Consider the following 15,507-nt stretch of genomic DNA (forward strand, 5'->3'; position numbering starts at 1 on the left):
TACCCCATTGGCCAATTTGGATACTGATGCCATAGAGTTACTAGCTACAAACAAGTTGTCATTGCTGTTGATTGTTCTCAGAGAAGGCTGAGAGGAGACATGATAGTCATGTATAAATATGTGAGGGGAAGTCATAGGGAGGAGGGAACAGGCTTGTTTTCTGCTGCCCTGGAGATTAGGATGTGGAGAAATGAATTCAAACGATAGGAAAGGGGATTCCACTTGAAGATTGGGAAGAACTTCCTAACTGTGAGAGCTGTTCAGCACTGAAATTCTCTGCCCTGGAGTGTGGTGGAGGCTCCTTCTTTGGAGGCTTTTAAACAGGCTGGATGGCCATCTGTCAGGGGTGTTTTGAATGCGACTTTCTTGCCTCGGCAGGGGGTTGGACTGTATGGCCCAAGAGGAATCTTCCAACTCTATGATTCTATGATCAAAAGTACAGAAAAAACAGAATAATGCATTCTGTGTACTGTTCCATTATCCGGGCGAAGGCCAAAAGGGGGTGTGCAATAAAGAGACAGGGACAGTGCAGGCCAACAGGACAAGGGACATGCACACACACAAGTCAGGGCAGTGGGATGCTGCCCCTGTATATTATATATTTCTTTGCTGCCACCAATTAATTATTAAGGTTTCTTCTGCTGCCACCATTTATTGAGTCATAGGCCATTTCCTTCACTAGAATGTTCAAGAAGACAACAACTCTTCAGGTGAAAAAAACAAGAATATGTTGTTTATTTGGTTCTTGAACAGTAAAGATGCGTAGTGGTTTCAATAATCAATCAGGCTTTACTTTTACAGAGAATGGCGTTTTAGCTTGATTTTTTTTTAAAAAAAAGCAATATACCACACACAGGAATACAAACAGGATAATTTGAACCTTTTGAACCCTCTTTCCACACCAGCACTCTAACACTATAGAGGCCTATTATATTTCTTTCTCCTTCTCCCTAAAGGCTTTAACTATTTTCCTCAAAGAGGTATCTTTCTAACAAAAGTTCCTGAACTCTTCCTACGGTCCTTCCCCTTCAAAACTCCTAACTAACTCTTCCAACACCAAACTCCAAACTGAACAAAACTATGGCTGACTTAGCTTCTTCTTCCTCCTCTCTGGCTCCGCTCATCTCTGGTTGCTAACCAACTCCCTCCAATTTCATCAGCCAATCAGATTGCACTTCCAGCAATGAAACTGTCTGATTGTTCCACATCCCTGCTCTCCTTAACTTTTCCCAGCCAGGCCTGTTTACACCAACCTTGTAAGGTAGGCTAATCCATTACAGGGTGGTAGACAGAGAAGTCCATTTTATGGAGGGAAGGGGGTTGAAGGAATTAAACTATTTCCCCCTGTTTTCCTCTTATTCCCCTCACCCATGTCCCCATCATCGAAACAACCACTGTTTATGAGAAAGGGGCAGGGGTGGACAAGCAAAAATTAGGGAAATGGTTTTCCCCTTTCAACTCCCCCTTTTGTAAAATGGACTATCCTTCTCTGTCTAGCACCCCCTTTTGGCCTCCGCCCGGATAATGAAACAGTACCGCACCCTGCCTGTACCCCAATGGCCAATTCAGATACTGCATTTCAGTAATTCTGAGAAAAAAAATGCAAACTATATTTTAAAGCAATAAGTTCCTTGCTCTTCCTTCCTCCTCATATGCTTTCGACTATAAGTCCCTCACAGAAACCAGCTAGAGAAGGGCTTTACATAAATAAGCGCTATGCCATTTCAAGGATTTTGAGCAACCTGCTGTTTTAAGCAGGCAACTCGGGAGGCAGCTTTCTCCTGTTACTGTATCCCATGCCCTCACAATGAGTCACTCTCTTACTGGCAGCAACAGCAGTGTTCCTTTCATTTGAGAAGTACAGAGGAAGCTATAACAAGCATTTTTAAACTTTTAAAACTATTTCCAACTAATCTGAGTTTATAGGGCAGTTCACATTTTCAACGTCTCTCCTTGAAACTTTGATGCTGACTGTCCTTATCCTCCTCTGCTATTTTGTAGACTCCACAGTAAGACACTAAAAGACAGCCACCCATATGATCCTTCGCTTCCCACTTTTCAAGCTAAGTCAGAACACATCCAGTAATGAGTAATAGGCTGAAAGCCATCACTATGTTTGAATGAAAAAAAAATGTATTATGGCCTTGGGTGTTAGAGGTAAAACATTACCCCATTGCAAGTCAATGTTGCAAAAAATGACTAGTTACCAAAACAACTCATTAAAATTAATTATTTCCAAACTTTGGAGAGACTTTGTTCTCCCATGTGAACCCTCCTCAGCCTTTAGGTTCTTTGAAAGAGACTATTTTGGACCATAAACAACTTGAACACACACAACAAGGCTTCAATAATCTAAAGGCTGTGAATCCGGTATGATCTTATAAGATAATTAGAATCAGGTCTGATTATTGTTTGGATGGGGCACTAACCAGTAATATTTCAGAGAAAGGCAATGGTTATCTCTGAATATTCCTCACCTAAGAAAAATCCTATGAAATTCATGGGGTTGGCATAAGTTGAGAGAAAACTTGGACACACATGGATACACACATTTAGGCATCATCAGAAGCATGTTTCATACAGATGAAAGAGAGGTATTTTGTGGTTGCTCCTTGTTTCTGCAACTTTAATTCAAGGGAAAGCAAGATGGCCCTTTTTCTTGTTCTTACATCAGCATGCTATGATATTTTAATTCAGACAGATGTTTAGCATTTAAACTGAGTTTCTGTTGATTTTTTTGGGTGTTTGGGTACTCTTTTTTCTTTTAATTGTTGTGCTTTTAATTATATTTTAAATACATTTTAATGTTTTGATTGCATTTGCGTTCATTTGAAGTGAGTTTTATTTGTGTTAACTACCTTTTCTCTTTTTTTGAAGGAAAAAGATATAAAGAAATAGTTAAGCCACTGATTATTAGTACCAAGTGACTAAAATATCTCCTTTCCTTTGTACTGTGAAAATAAATGGATGGTCACTATATCTGAGGACAGGTCACCACACTAAAGAAAAGAGAAACAATTCATTATTGTCTGGCTTTCCAAAAGTGAGGGAAATGCTCAGTTCAGTCCAGGTTGCCTGGAGTGAACTAAGCACTTCACCCACTTCTGGAAAACAAGGCAACAATATATTGCTTCTTTTTTATCTAGTGTGTTGACCTGTCCTCAGATCAAGTGACCATCCAATTGTTTTCACAGTACAACGAAGAATTTCACAGTACAAAGAAGAAAGTACAAAGAAGTCAAGAAACTTCACTGCCTTCCTCAGTTTTCAACCTCAAGGATGATGGTTCTATTTTTATCTAATAATGTCTACATCACAGCTCATTATTCTAAAAGACAATCTCAAAACACTTTATAGAGTAATAATCCCTCACAGCAAAATACAATAATTACAATTAATTAAAAAATGAAACCAAAAACAAAACAACAAGACTATTTTATTAAACTCTTCATGGTGACTGGCAAGTTTAATGATCAGGAAAATGCCTGGGCAAACCAATCAATTCTTAGTTAACCGTAGAAACTTACCCCACACTGGATTTTTTCTTCTTCTCAATAGGGAGATCATTTCCCATGGCAGGGGCAACCACAAAGAAAGCCCCACTCTACCCCTTGATGGGATAAACCTGACATGAAGTCTATAATTAATGCAGTTTGGCACCATTTTAGTTGCCGTAGCTCAATATGATGGAATGATAGGAATTGTTGTTTTACAAGGGCTTTGGCCTTCCCTGCCAAAGAGTGCTGGTGTCTCACCAAACTACAACTAATATGATCCCATATATTCAGCTATAGCAGTTAAGGTAGCATCAAACTGTATTAATTCTTCATGGAGATCCAACCTAACTTGGTAAGCAGGATCTCTTGCTCAGACTGTTAAGGCCAGGCACACAGAGACTCCCTGAAATAACTTGGCTGTAAGTTTTTAGGACTCCGTTTTACAACATCGTGAGCAAGTTTAGGTAAACACCTGGCATCCCACGCAATGTTCTGCACAAGAGTGATGCATATGCAATAGGTTATTCCAAGCAATCTAGCTGCTGTGTTCTGCACCAGCTCTAGCTCTGAACCAAGATCAAGGACAGGCCCAAAAATCCTTATATTTCAACTGTGATACTCAGCACTTTTAATCTGTACCCATTTACACTTGGCCCAGCCTTAGTTTTATTGTGCTATGGTGTACTTTTTTTACTGTTTGCTGTTTATTGCTTTAATTGTTTTTTATTTGCTTTATGGTTTATGTGTATTGTTGTATTGTTGTTTTATTGAGGCCTTGGCCTTGTAAGCCACATTGAGTCCTTCGGGAGATGTTAGCGGGGTACAAATAAAGTTAATAATAATAAAGTACATTAAAATAGTACTATGATGAACAAAGCACTCTATCTCCAGCTGATCAATGGGGTACACCAATTATTTTCACTTAAGAAAATGCCAGTTATTTTTTACAGCATTTATATTATATCCTTCTCACCCCGAAGGGGACTCAGGGAAGATCACACCTACATGGCAACATTCAATGCCGTTAAACAGACAGGACAAACAACAGATAGAGGATTTATTTTGGAATTTTTCCCAACTTCAGTGTCCCGGAGGTTGGGCTCAATTCCCACCACAGGGGGCGCTGTCACTCCATCCTCTATGACTTCCTCCTTCCTTTGATCGCTGGCATTTTCTTGTATTTCCTTTATGGTGCTGTGATAGACCTCCCCACTTAGGCAGTGCTTAATTTCTCTACTCACAGCTCACAGCTGTTTTTGAACTGCTTAGCTGGAAAGTAAGCTGGCAGTCATGCTGGCCACATGACCTTGGAGGTGTCTATGGACAACGCCGGCTCTTCGGCTTAGAAATGGAGATGAGCACCACACCCCAGACTCAGACATGACTGGACTTAATGTCAGGGGACAACCTTTACCAACCTTTACCTTAAGCTGGGTTTCAAACTGCCAACCTTTTGATTGGTAAGATCCATTGCTGCTGGTCATTAACCAGCTCTGCTGTCTTGATGAATTATAAGTTTACATACCAAAAATGATCTAGAGGTAGAGAAGTTGGGAAGGCTAATCTAACAGGAATCCATATTGTTTGGATAAGTGGGAAGTCAGGCAGCATTTTTTTTGAAACTGCACAAGCCCACCTTGCTGTCCTTACTTGTGCACGAATATGCTTAGAGAACTCTTAACCCTACTCCCAGATTTCTCATATAAAAGTATTTCTAATATCTCATCTGCCTCCAAGAAACAACTGCAACAGTGACAACAAAAATACTGTCACACATTATAATCATGTGTGATAACCACATATTGCTTTTCATATGAATACAATTAGTAACATATTGGAATTTTTGCATGGCAGGAAAAAATTACATCCGGGATGCAGATTTAAAAGCCACATTTGTGAAAGATAGCTCCATTTCATCTGCTCTGTAATCAGCACAAACAACTTTTCAACAACAACAAGATGTAACCGTTGGGAGGGAAAGTCGGAGAGGAAAGTATGCAGGAAGTGGTATGGGAGGTATTATAAATCAATGTTATTGACTTACCTTCTTTATTAAATCTACCAGTCCTGGCAGGACAAAGGTAGATAGCCGAAGACAGCTTCTCCGTAGAGGAATTAATTTACATGCTACATTTTCAATCTTCCATAAGGGACAGCACAAGTATGTTTTGAAGCAGGCAAACAAGTTTGTTCAAAGCTTTAGATTTTCATCCCCACTCCCCTTTGGTCAGATAAATCCCGTGGCCTGATCACACTCTTCCAAATCCTCTCCATTCACTGAAAGCTTTCTTGACATATGCTTCAGAAATAAAATAAAATAGGAACAGCTTTTCTCCAGTAACTGTTAGGTATGTGGAAATTCTGCCTTCACCTTCTACGCACACAGAAGTAGCCATGTTTGGTGAAAGAACAGTGTTTGTGCAGAACATTGCATGGGGTGCCAGTTTGTTTACCACCAAAAAACAAAACAATGTGATAAATTCATGCAGGGTGAGAAATTCATTCAAAACACAACAATTTATCTACAAATTTTATCTACAAATGAATGTCAAAACAATATTGGGGTGGGGATGGGGAAGAGAACTCGGAAAAAACACATTTAATTACAATTCCTTCTATGCTAATTGTACACCAATTTGTTTAGGATTCATATTTGTTTCCTGTTCTCACTCCAAAAGCCAGAAAGGGCCATCCCATAAATGCTTAATAGGCACATGAAGCATATTTTCCTGCTATTTCTCTGGGAGATGGTAGACACTCATTTATTAAACGGTTCTACATTCTTTCCTTATCTGAACCCATTTCCTTTTGCAGCAGATGTTTTCAGTAATAAGTTTCTTAATTGCAAACTGCAGCATAAAATATAAATATGAAGTAATAGAACTGGCAGTGCTCTCTCTATCATACATTTAATCTTCATTCCATTATGAATACAGGGTCCTACACAAATGCTCTTCTGTGACAGATAATTAACCGTTCTGCTAGTGCATGCCATAAGACATGATGGATGCTTGGTAAATAATAAAGCAATATAAGAGTTACATTGCTAATCAATGAAAAGTTCAATCTATTCCTGTGCTCTGCTTCCAACTGTACCTTCTTAGAGAGCTCTAGAAAGGACTATATGATCGAAATAGCTCAAGATGGAAACTACAGGGGTTGTGGCATCAGACAAAGACTGGAAAGATCTAGGCTGAAATATCACTCAGCTTTTGGGTGGATAGCAAAGGGAAGGTGATTTGTTTTGATGTCTGTGCCCCTCTTCAAAAGATTTCACCTCACTTTCTGTCCCTGTAATCATTGGATTTGGAAAAAAATTGGCTTGTTGTGGAAACAAAAATGTTTTTCTTATTGTGTCAGAAATGACCCGAGAAACTGCAAGTCACTTCTGGTGTGAGAGAATTGGCTGTCTGCAGAAACATTGCCCAGGGTGCCTGGATGTGTCATCATCCTGTAGGAGGATTCTTTCATGTCTCCGCATGAGAAGCTGGAGCTGACAGACAGGAGCTTACTCCATCTTGCATATTCGAACCACCGACCTTCAGGTCAGCAGTTCAGCTGGCACAAGGGTTTAACCCATTGTGCCATCGTGGCTGATAAAGCTTCAGTGAAGACACCCTTTTTTCCATGATAACTCTTTCGGGAGTGAATTTCCTTCTTAGGGTAGATTTCTCTCATTTCCTGTTTCCCCACCCTGTTCTTAACTATGAGCAATTTGTAAGTCACATGTTTGTAACTCAGAGTCTGCCTGCTACCTTGAATCCTTTGGAGGAAATATGGGATACAAATTTCAATGAACAATAAATGAAACAAACTTGTTCTAGGAATGGATATCACAGCTAACCATCATTTACCTGTCATTCTTTCATTCCGTAAACAAGTGAGGGAAAGTTAAAAATCCATCAATATGGAACACTGCATGATCTAAAGGAAAATATAGTTGGTCTTCTCTATCACAGATTCTCCATCCATAGACTCAGTCATCCTTGGCTTGAAAATATCCAAACAAAGAAATCCCAAAAGAAAACTTGGATTGTATCATTTCATAAAAGGGTTACCATTTTATTCTGTCATTTTATGGAACTTGAAAATCCACAGATTTAGGTGTCTACATGGTGGTCCTTGAACCAAACTAGCAGAAAACAGATACCCATTGTATGCTGCCTCTGCCCATTGCTTGGGATACCAATTGAGGATCCTATGTAAGTCCATCTGACTTCATAATTGAAGAAAAATGCAATACAAGTGTACTAATAAATCAAATGGCACCATAGTAAGAAATACTTGCTTTGGTTATTCTGAATCAGAATAAGTTATACTCAAATCAGCATTCAAACGGAGCCGTGGTGGTACAGTGGGTTATCTGCACTGACTGAACTGCTTGTGCTGGTTGAACTGCTGACCTGAAAGTTGGCAGTTTGAATCCATGAAATGAGGTGAGCTCCCACCTGTCGGCTCCAGCTTCCCATGTGGGGACATGAGAGAAGCCTCTCACAGGATGGTAACACATCTGGGCATCCCCTGGGCAATGTCTCTGCAGACAGCCACTTCTCTCCCACCAGAAGCAATTTGCAGTTTCTCAAGTCGCTCCTGACACATTTTTTTTAAAAAAAGCATTCAAACAACAATAAGGAGTTGTAATTACTTCTGTATCCAACTCAAATCCTAAATAAAATATGGAGATAACAGGTCATTATTTCAATACTCTTTTTGTGGAAAAAAGCTAACTTAAATTGAACAGAAGCTGCAGTTCTATCATTCTCTTCACGTAACAGAATTCAACAGCCAAAAAACATATGGCCAATGCATTGAGTTTTAGTGGTACCATGCACAAATACAAATGTGTACCTTTTAAGGTAAATGCAACTCATAACAAAATCAAGCTTAGTTCCACAGGGGTGTATTTAACTGGTGCAGATCTATGCATTTCTATTCAAATGTGATGTCTTCACCCCATTTTTAAAAAGGAAAGCTCGGGACTATTTTGAAGCACATCAGAGCTATTTTCACCTCTTTTATTCCTCTCTTTCATTCCGTAAACAAGTGAGGGAAAGCATGAAATTGCCTGGTTCCAAATTAGCCCATCCATTCAGCTACTTCATAGTCACCCAAGCTTATTATTCTGCAACTGAAATAAAGCAAAGACGTAACTATGAAATTTTTAAAAATACATTCATTTGTTTATTCAAATACAGCCATATGCTTGATGATTACCAAAGGCAGTATTATCATTCAATCTAAAAACCACACACCCTCTTTCCACAGATAAATTAAAACAAAACAACAACAACTGGACCTGAACTTGAAGCGTACGTCAGGTGACTGATTAAATAGCTTGTTATCCATCATGAAGAGTACAGCGGCAAATGACCCGCCATTAATTTCACAGCCTTTTAAGAAGACAAGCTTCTCATTCCCATCTATTATATACGCTGCATTAAATGGATCTACCATAGGTTGAATTAAAAGCCAAAGCCATTCTGACACACCAGAAAGTAAATGTAATACTTATGATAGATTGTGCACAACACAAATAGTCCAGGGAAGGAAAAGAAAGAGTAAAGATGATGAAATGAATAGGTGAAACACCTAGCTTTTGATAGTGATCAGGTTTAAACAAGAGGTAATATGGACTAGAATAAATTGCAGACTTTGAATCCTTGTTGGCCACAGAAACTCACTTGGTAACCTTGGAAAAGCCACATCTGTGGCAATGGTAAACTTCTGAATAAATGTTGCCAGGAAAACCCTGTGCTAGGGATTGCCATAAAGTAATGCACAAAACAGCAAAAACAACCAAATCAGCTCCATGATGGATACATAAACACATAGGTTTAAGAAAAACTTGTCACAACATGTTTTAAACTAACTATTTAAAATAACAAATGAATAGTTAGCATTTATATCCTACCTTTTGCCCAATGGTCTTAATGCTGTATGGTAAGCCAGGCTGAGGCAGTGACTAGTCCAAGGTCACTCAGTGAGTTTCATGGCACAGTGAGAACTTGAACCAGGATCCCCTACAGTGTTTCTGAACCTGGAGTCCTCAGATGTTTTTGGTCTACAACTCCCAGAAATCCCAGCAAGGATACCAACTGTTAGGATTTCTGGGAGTTGAAGACCGAAAACATCTGGGGACCCCAGGTTCAGAACAACTGCCCCAAGTTCTTGTTGAAAAAGGTACTTCAGCTACTATACCAACATATTATTGGCAGTAACAGGGACACATTTCTCATAAACACATGCTCTAAGACAGTGGTTCCCAACCTTTTTTTGACCAGGAACCACTTGATCAGGGACCACTTTGACCAGGGGCCACTCTTCAACATTATTACCAAAAGGGTTACAAATCAGTTTTTGGTCAACTTTAGATTCAGTTTGGTTATTCAGAAAATTGCATTAGATAGACCACATCCGCTCTCATTTCTGATACAGGACATATGCCATCCAGTAGTCACTATCTGCTCACCAAATAAAACCATATTTAATAATCTAGAGCTGACAAGGTAGTAGTAATCTTTTGAGAGTAGTCGGCCTCTCTCCTCCCAACATCCCTGTTGCCTTGGCACTATAAGAAAGTTTTTTGAGACTAGTCGCTCACGTTGCCATGTGGTTTTGAGGCAACAGTGTAGCAATGGCGAGGTCTCGGACCATATTTTCATTCTTGCAGACCTGGTGGTCTACGAACCACAGGTTGGGAACCACTGCTCTAAGTGAATGGCTTGAATTCAGGAGATATGGACATCACTGATCCAAAAGATCTGTGGGTTCCTCTGGGTATAAGAAGAGTACACATCATTAGTACAAATCAAACAAAGATTCTTTTAGAAGGCGTTCCCTTGAGATCAAATTATCAAAGCAAGGAGATTTTTTCCCCTCACCTCACCTTATATACCACAATCCACATTTACTGATTCAAAATTGAAAATGGTATTGCAATTTGATCATGGCCACATGTGGAGACTAACTTTATGGGAAATAGAATTGGAAAAAAAACCCCCATAATCAGAAATCCTAGGAATAGTAGTGTATGGGCTGACATGGAACTAATTTAAACTGTGTTTAAATGCTAGCATTACCTCTCCTGCCCATTGAAGAAAACATGAATTAGATAAAATTTCAATGTATCCACTCTTTAATATTTACAAAGCATTTTACTTTTATAGAACAGAATCATGGGAAACTAGTTTGTCCAATGTCAATCTTGCCGTTAGCCCCTAGCCTAGAGTGCCTTACTCCTTTACTTCTTTAGAGGCAAATTTTGTTAAAACCTCTGGAATAGGCAGCGTGAGTCCTAGAAGGCTGGCAGCAGTGTTAATAAACTGTCCAAATTTATATGCAATCCTGAGTTGCATTCCAGGGATTTATAAACAATCTGGACACAAGTTGAACTGAAAAATTGTTTCTATTTTTTAAAAACTTTACTTATTTAAGTTTATATTTGTCCTCTCTTTTTCAACAAGTTCTCAGTGCAGCTTAAAAACTGTTAACATTGTAATAAAGCGTTAAAGCACAAACTTCAAATAATATCAATTTCTTTCTTTGGGCTGGATTTGAATAAAGCCTTCAAAAAGACTCTTTAATTAGAGAGTGTCATTAAAAGCAAACATTTCCATCTCGTCTACAGAGAGAGGGAGTGGGGGGGGGGGGGGAGAAATGTCTGGAAAACTAAAGTGGCTTATTCTAGAAATTTTGGGACATTTGAGGTGTTGCTCTTAACTTAGATATATCTTCCTTACTTGTTAAGACCTGAATCTTTGATAAGTTCCAGGTCTTTCCAGGTATGGGCCCAGCGTGGATTGGGCCTGGGGACCGCATCACTCTATCCCCGGGCCAAATCCACACAGCCCCCTTGGGCTTTTTGGGCACCAACCCCCTTCATAACCCCCCCCCCCAATGCCTTAAAATTAAAATAACTTACCTGGTTGCCATTAAGGTCCTGCCGGAGTCCTCCTGGCATGTAGAAATTACAAGCCGGGGGGAGGGGGAGGAGGAAAATCACTCCTCTCTCCACGCCAGGAAGACTTCGGCAAGACCTTAACGGCAGGTGGGTAAGTTTTTAAAATTTTTAAGGCCTTTTTTTGGGGGGGGGGGGGGGGTCTGGGCGCCCTCCAGGAAAGTAACAGGAGGGCATCTAAACAATCCCTCCCTCAGGGAAAGTGCACATTGTAGAGGGAGGTGTGTGGACTTAAATGTGTGCCTAAAAGGGTTTCTTAAACTCGCTTAGCGCACATTTAAATGCTGTCTGGAAGCAGCCTTACTTGGATTTGATAGGGAACAGGGACTTAATAGACACTGGTCTCCTATTTCTGGCAGATGTTGGGAGAGGTATGAGTTGATGAGCATCTTTCTGTCACATTTGGTGAAGATTTGGAACTGTCCCTGAGTATCAAAAATCAAAGGGGTGGAAGGAAATGCATTGTCCTTAGAGCTGGTCTCTGAGTCTTTGCACTCACCAGGGACCATATAGCTTTGGTGGTTCTACTCAGCCTTTCAGTTTACTAGCATGTCTGAGAGCAATCCTGATTTTCAATTATTCCTCTTAGAGACTATAGTGTTTTTGCCCAGGGAAAGAATGCAGTCTGGGTGAGACCTACCACTCAATTCATTCCCACATCAAGTTGCTCCCTGCTACTTGCTTTGATTATCATCAAGCAATTAAATAGGTAACAGTTAATAAAGTTGCCCTTGTTTTCTCCCATTTTTTGTGTCCAGTCTCATTATTCTTTGGTGGTCAGCAAAATGTTGTTGTGTTAATGTGACCATCAAGGCTTTCCCCTATTCCTCCCTGCCTGGTAAACTGCCAATAGAAAAACAAAATTTAGCACTGGGTACTTATTTATTACAGCATTTATTTATTTATAGATATTTTGTTGTATAAATGAACATATACTACTCTTTATATGCTGTTCCCTTTTCTTATATAATATACTGGCTATTTCTTGTATAATATGCAAGCTTGCGTGCCATGCTTTCCCATCTGGTCTATTGTTTGCTACTGGATTCTTTTGTTTAAACTGATGCTGGATAATGGTATGCATACTACCACCTGTTCAATGATCTCTACCAAAATGAAAGATCGGCTATTTTCAGTCTGGCATTCCTCGCAGTTTTACAAGATTCTACACTTTGTAGAAAATAATATGACCTCCCTTTTTGCATTCCCGAAAATTAATAATGAGAGATATGTGCATAACATGACTGATTATATTCCTATACATGGATATAGGACTCTCATGCATTTTGTAGTAGAAGCAATTTTTGTGTGTGTGTGTGTCAGGAGTGATTTGAGAAACTGCAAGTTGCTTCTGGTATGAGAGAATTGACCGTCTCCAAGGACGTTGCCCAATGGATGCCTGAATGTTTTGATGTTTTACCATCTTTGTGGGAGACTTCTCTCATGTCCCCCCCATGGGGAGCTGGAGCTGACAGAGGGAGCTCATCTGCGCTCTCCCTGGATTTGAACTTTTGACCTGTCAGTCTTCAGTCTTGCTGGCACAAGGGTTTAACCCATTGCGTCACCGGGAACTCCTAGTAGAAGCTATGAGACTATTAGAAATGTCAGCAGACATGTACATCTTTTTTATGGGGAAGGTCTGAAGCACAGGGACAGAGCATGTGGTTGGCAATCACAATGTTCAATGCCTAATTGTAAGGTCAAGAGATGCTTTCAGAATATACAGCTCTGCACTAGATGGCCAACTGATCAAATTAAATGTGTGGATGTGTGGATACATACAATGCATACTGTATTTGTTGAAATCAAGGAAATGAGAGTATGTGAAACTTTTCTTTGCAAGTATAATGACTCATGAAAGTTAACATCTTCATATAAAGCAGGTTCATCTGTGAAATTTATCTACACTTTTGTTCATTCCTGCTACAAAAGAGGGAGGCAAACTGCCATTTGGTCAAGCATTTCTACAAACTGTGAAATCTGCTGCAGATGGCTCTCTCTTTTTCCTTTGAATCTCTGGGAGAAACATCCTTCCTTGGCTGCACCACTGTTAATGAGACCATGGGTCAATCTGCCTCCCAAGTGGTGCTATCGATAAAACTTGGTTTGACATTTATCATAAAACCACTGGGCATTTAAGCATCATAATGAAGAGACACAGCAGGAAAGATCATTTCATTTAACTCAAAAGAACATGCAGTTTTAACACTACAATGCTGTAAGGAACATTACTTATTCACTTTCTCACAGCCAGGCTAATGTGAGTAGCACACAAGAAAAACATGAAAGCTTGGAAGTAGAACAAAAAAAAACCCACCCCATTTCCAAATGCTCCATTTTATAAACAGATTTCATTTTTAATATTCTTGTTTTGACTGCTTATTTCACATAAAGGGGCTATTTACACAGATCGGTAAAATATGTGTATGCAAGGAATTATAGTAATTACGTATTCAAAAAACTACTGTACATCATTCTAGACATTTGGAATATATGAAAGCTATGTAGCTGCTATTATTAATAATAATGCTGATTTGCGTAAGTGCACCCACTTTAAATTTAATGAAGGTAAACTGCAAATCACTCAGAATGGGTTCTTATTCCTGCAGAGTACATCATGCGGCAAAATCTAGAAGTGAACAACCTGCTGAGATAAAAGTTGCTCATGACCACACCAATGGCCTGCAAGTACTCAGGAGATGTTAGTTTAACTGGGCTACTGTAGGTCACAGACATAGAAAAACAGAGAGCTTTTCATCACCTGTAAAGCATACTTTTGCATAAAATTAGAGAAAACAATCCCAATCTACTTAGCTATTTCTGGTTTAACATTTCTTGAAGACTAATCGTTTGGATGTGAATGCTGAAAGCTATTTCTTATCAAAATTTTTTTAAAGTAATGTTATGTGTGTTCCAGTTTTCAAAGGGGCTAGTGATCTTGGATCCCTGTGAAAATGAGCAAAACATCAATAACTTTTTTATTTTTTAAAAAAACTCCACCATATTGTTGTTTCTCTTCCTCCCTTGTTACATGTTCAGTACGGGAGGGAGATTGGCTTTTGGCTGAGGAGATGGCTCCTTCCAGTAGTAGTTCTCTGTCCCTGCTAGCTCTGTCCTTCTTTCCCACAGGGCAGTCCTGTTTCCCTTTTCCCGCTCTGCCAGTGCCTTTGTCGAATGAACTCTGCATGCCACTGCTACTTCAGCTATGCCACTGAACTCTGGCCTGGCCAGACTGGGGTGGCAGCAGAAGAGGTGGCACATAGAGATTCCGCTTCCTCCTCTTGTTCTTGTGTGCTAAATGTGTCTCTCTTTTGACCAGGCCACAACTGGCAGCATGCTGTTGTCCATGCCTTAGTTTCCTCCATGTATCAGTATCCCATGTATCCCTTTTGTTGCCTCCATGTGCCAATTTCCCTCAGTCTCCCACACCCACCCTCACATGCCTTCCTCCACCCTCTGCCTCTGCTGTTGCCCGAAATTATTTTTAATAGGGACTAAGAATCTTCATGACACATACACACCTTTTCAAGGCTTGCATTCCCTATCACAAATGGCATAAGGAAGCAGTACAGGAGAGTGCTGTAGAAAGGCTGAGTGATGGAAGATAGACACTTTTGAACTGTGGTGTTGGAGGAAAATTCTTGAGAGTGCCTTGGACTGCAAGAAGACCAGCCCAGTCTATACTCCAGGAAATAATGCCTGACTTCTCACTGGAGGGAAGGATATCAGAGGCAAAGATAAAGTACTTTGGCCACATAATTAGAAGAAAGGAAAGCTTGGAGACCATAATGATGCTTGGGAAAAGGGTAGGAAAAAGGAAGAGGGGCTGACCAAGGATAAGATGAATGGATGTTATCCTTGAGGTGATTGGCTTGACCTTGAAGGAGTTGGGGGTGGTAATGGCTGATATGGAGCTCTGGCATGGGCTGGTCCATGAGGTCATGAAAAGTCAGAAGCGACTGAATAAACAAACAACAACAACACAGAAGAAAGCAAACAATCCATGAACAATCAAATTTGTGGGAATTCAACCTACGGATGTGGAGGGCCAGC

General features: G+C 39.9%; 1 protein-coding gene across 1 annotated transcript in view; it reads right to left on the minus strand.

The window, feature by feature from the left end:
* PLXNB2 (plexin B2) overlaps window positions 1-15,507 on the minus strand; it is a 402,707-nt gene that overhangs the window by 247,049 nt on the left and 140,151 nt on the right. The window lies entirely within an intron of this gene.

This window comes from Anolis sagrei, chromosome 5 (genome assembly GCF_037176765.1).
Source record: "Anolis sagrei isolate rAnoSag1 chromosome 5, rAnoSag1.mat, whole genome shotgun sequence".
In the NCBI taxonomy this organism is placed as follows: domain Eukaryota; kingdom Metazoa; phylum Chordata; class Lepidosauria; order Squamata; family Dactyloidae; genus Anolis; species Anolis sagrei.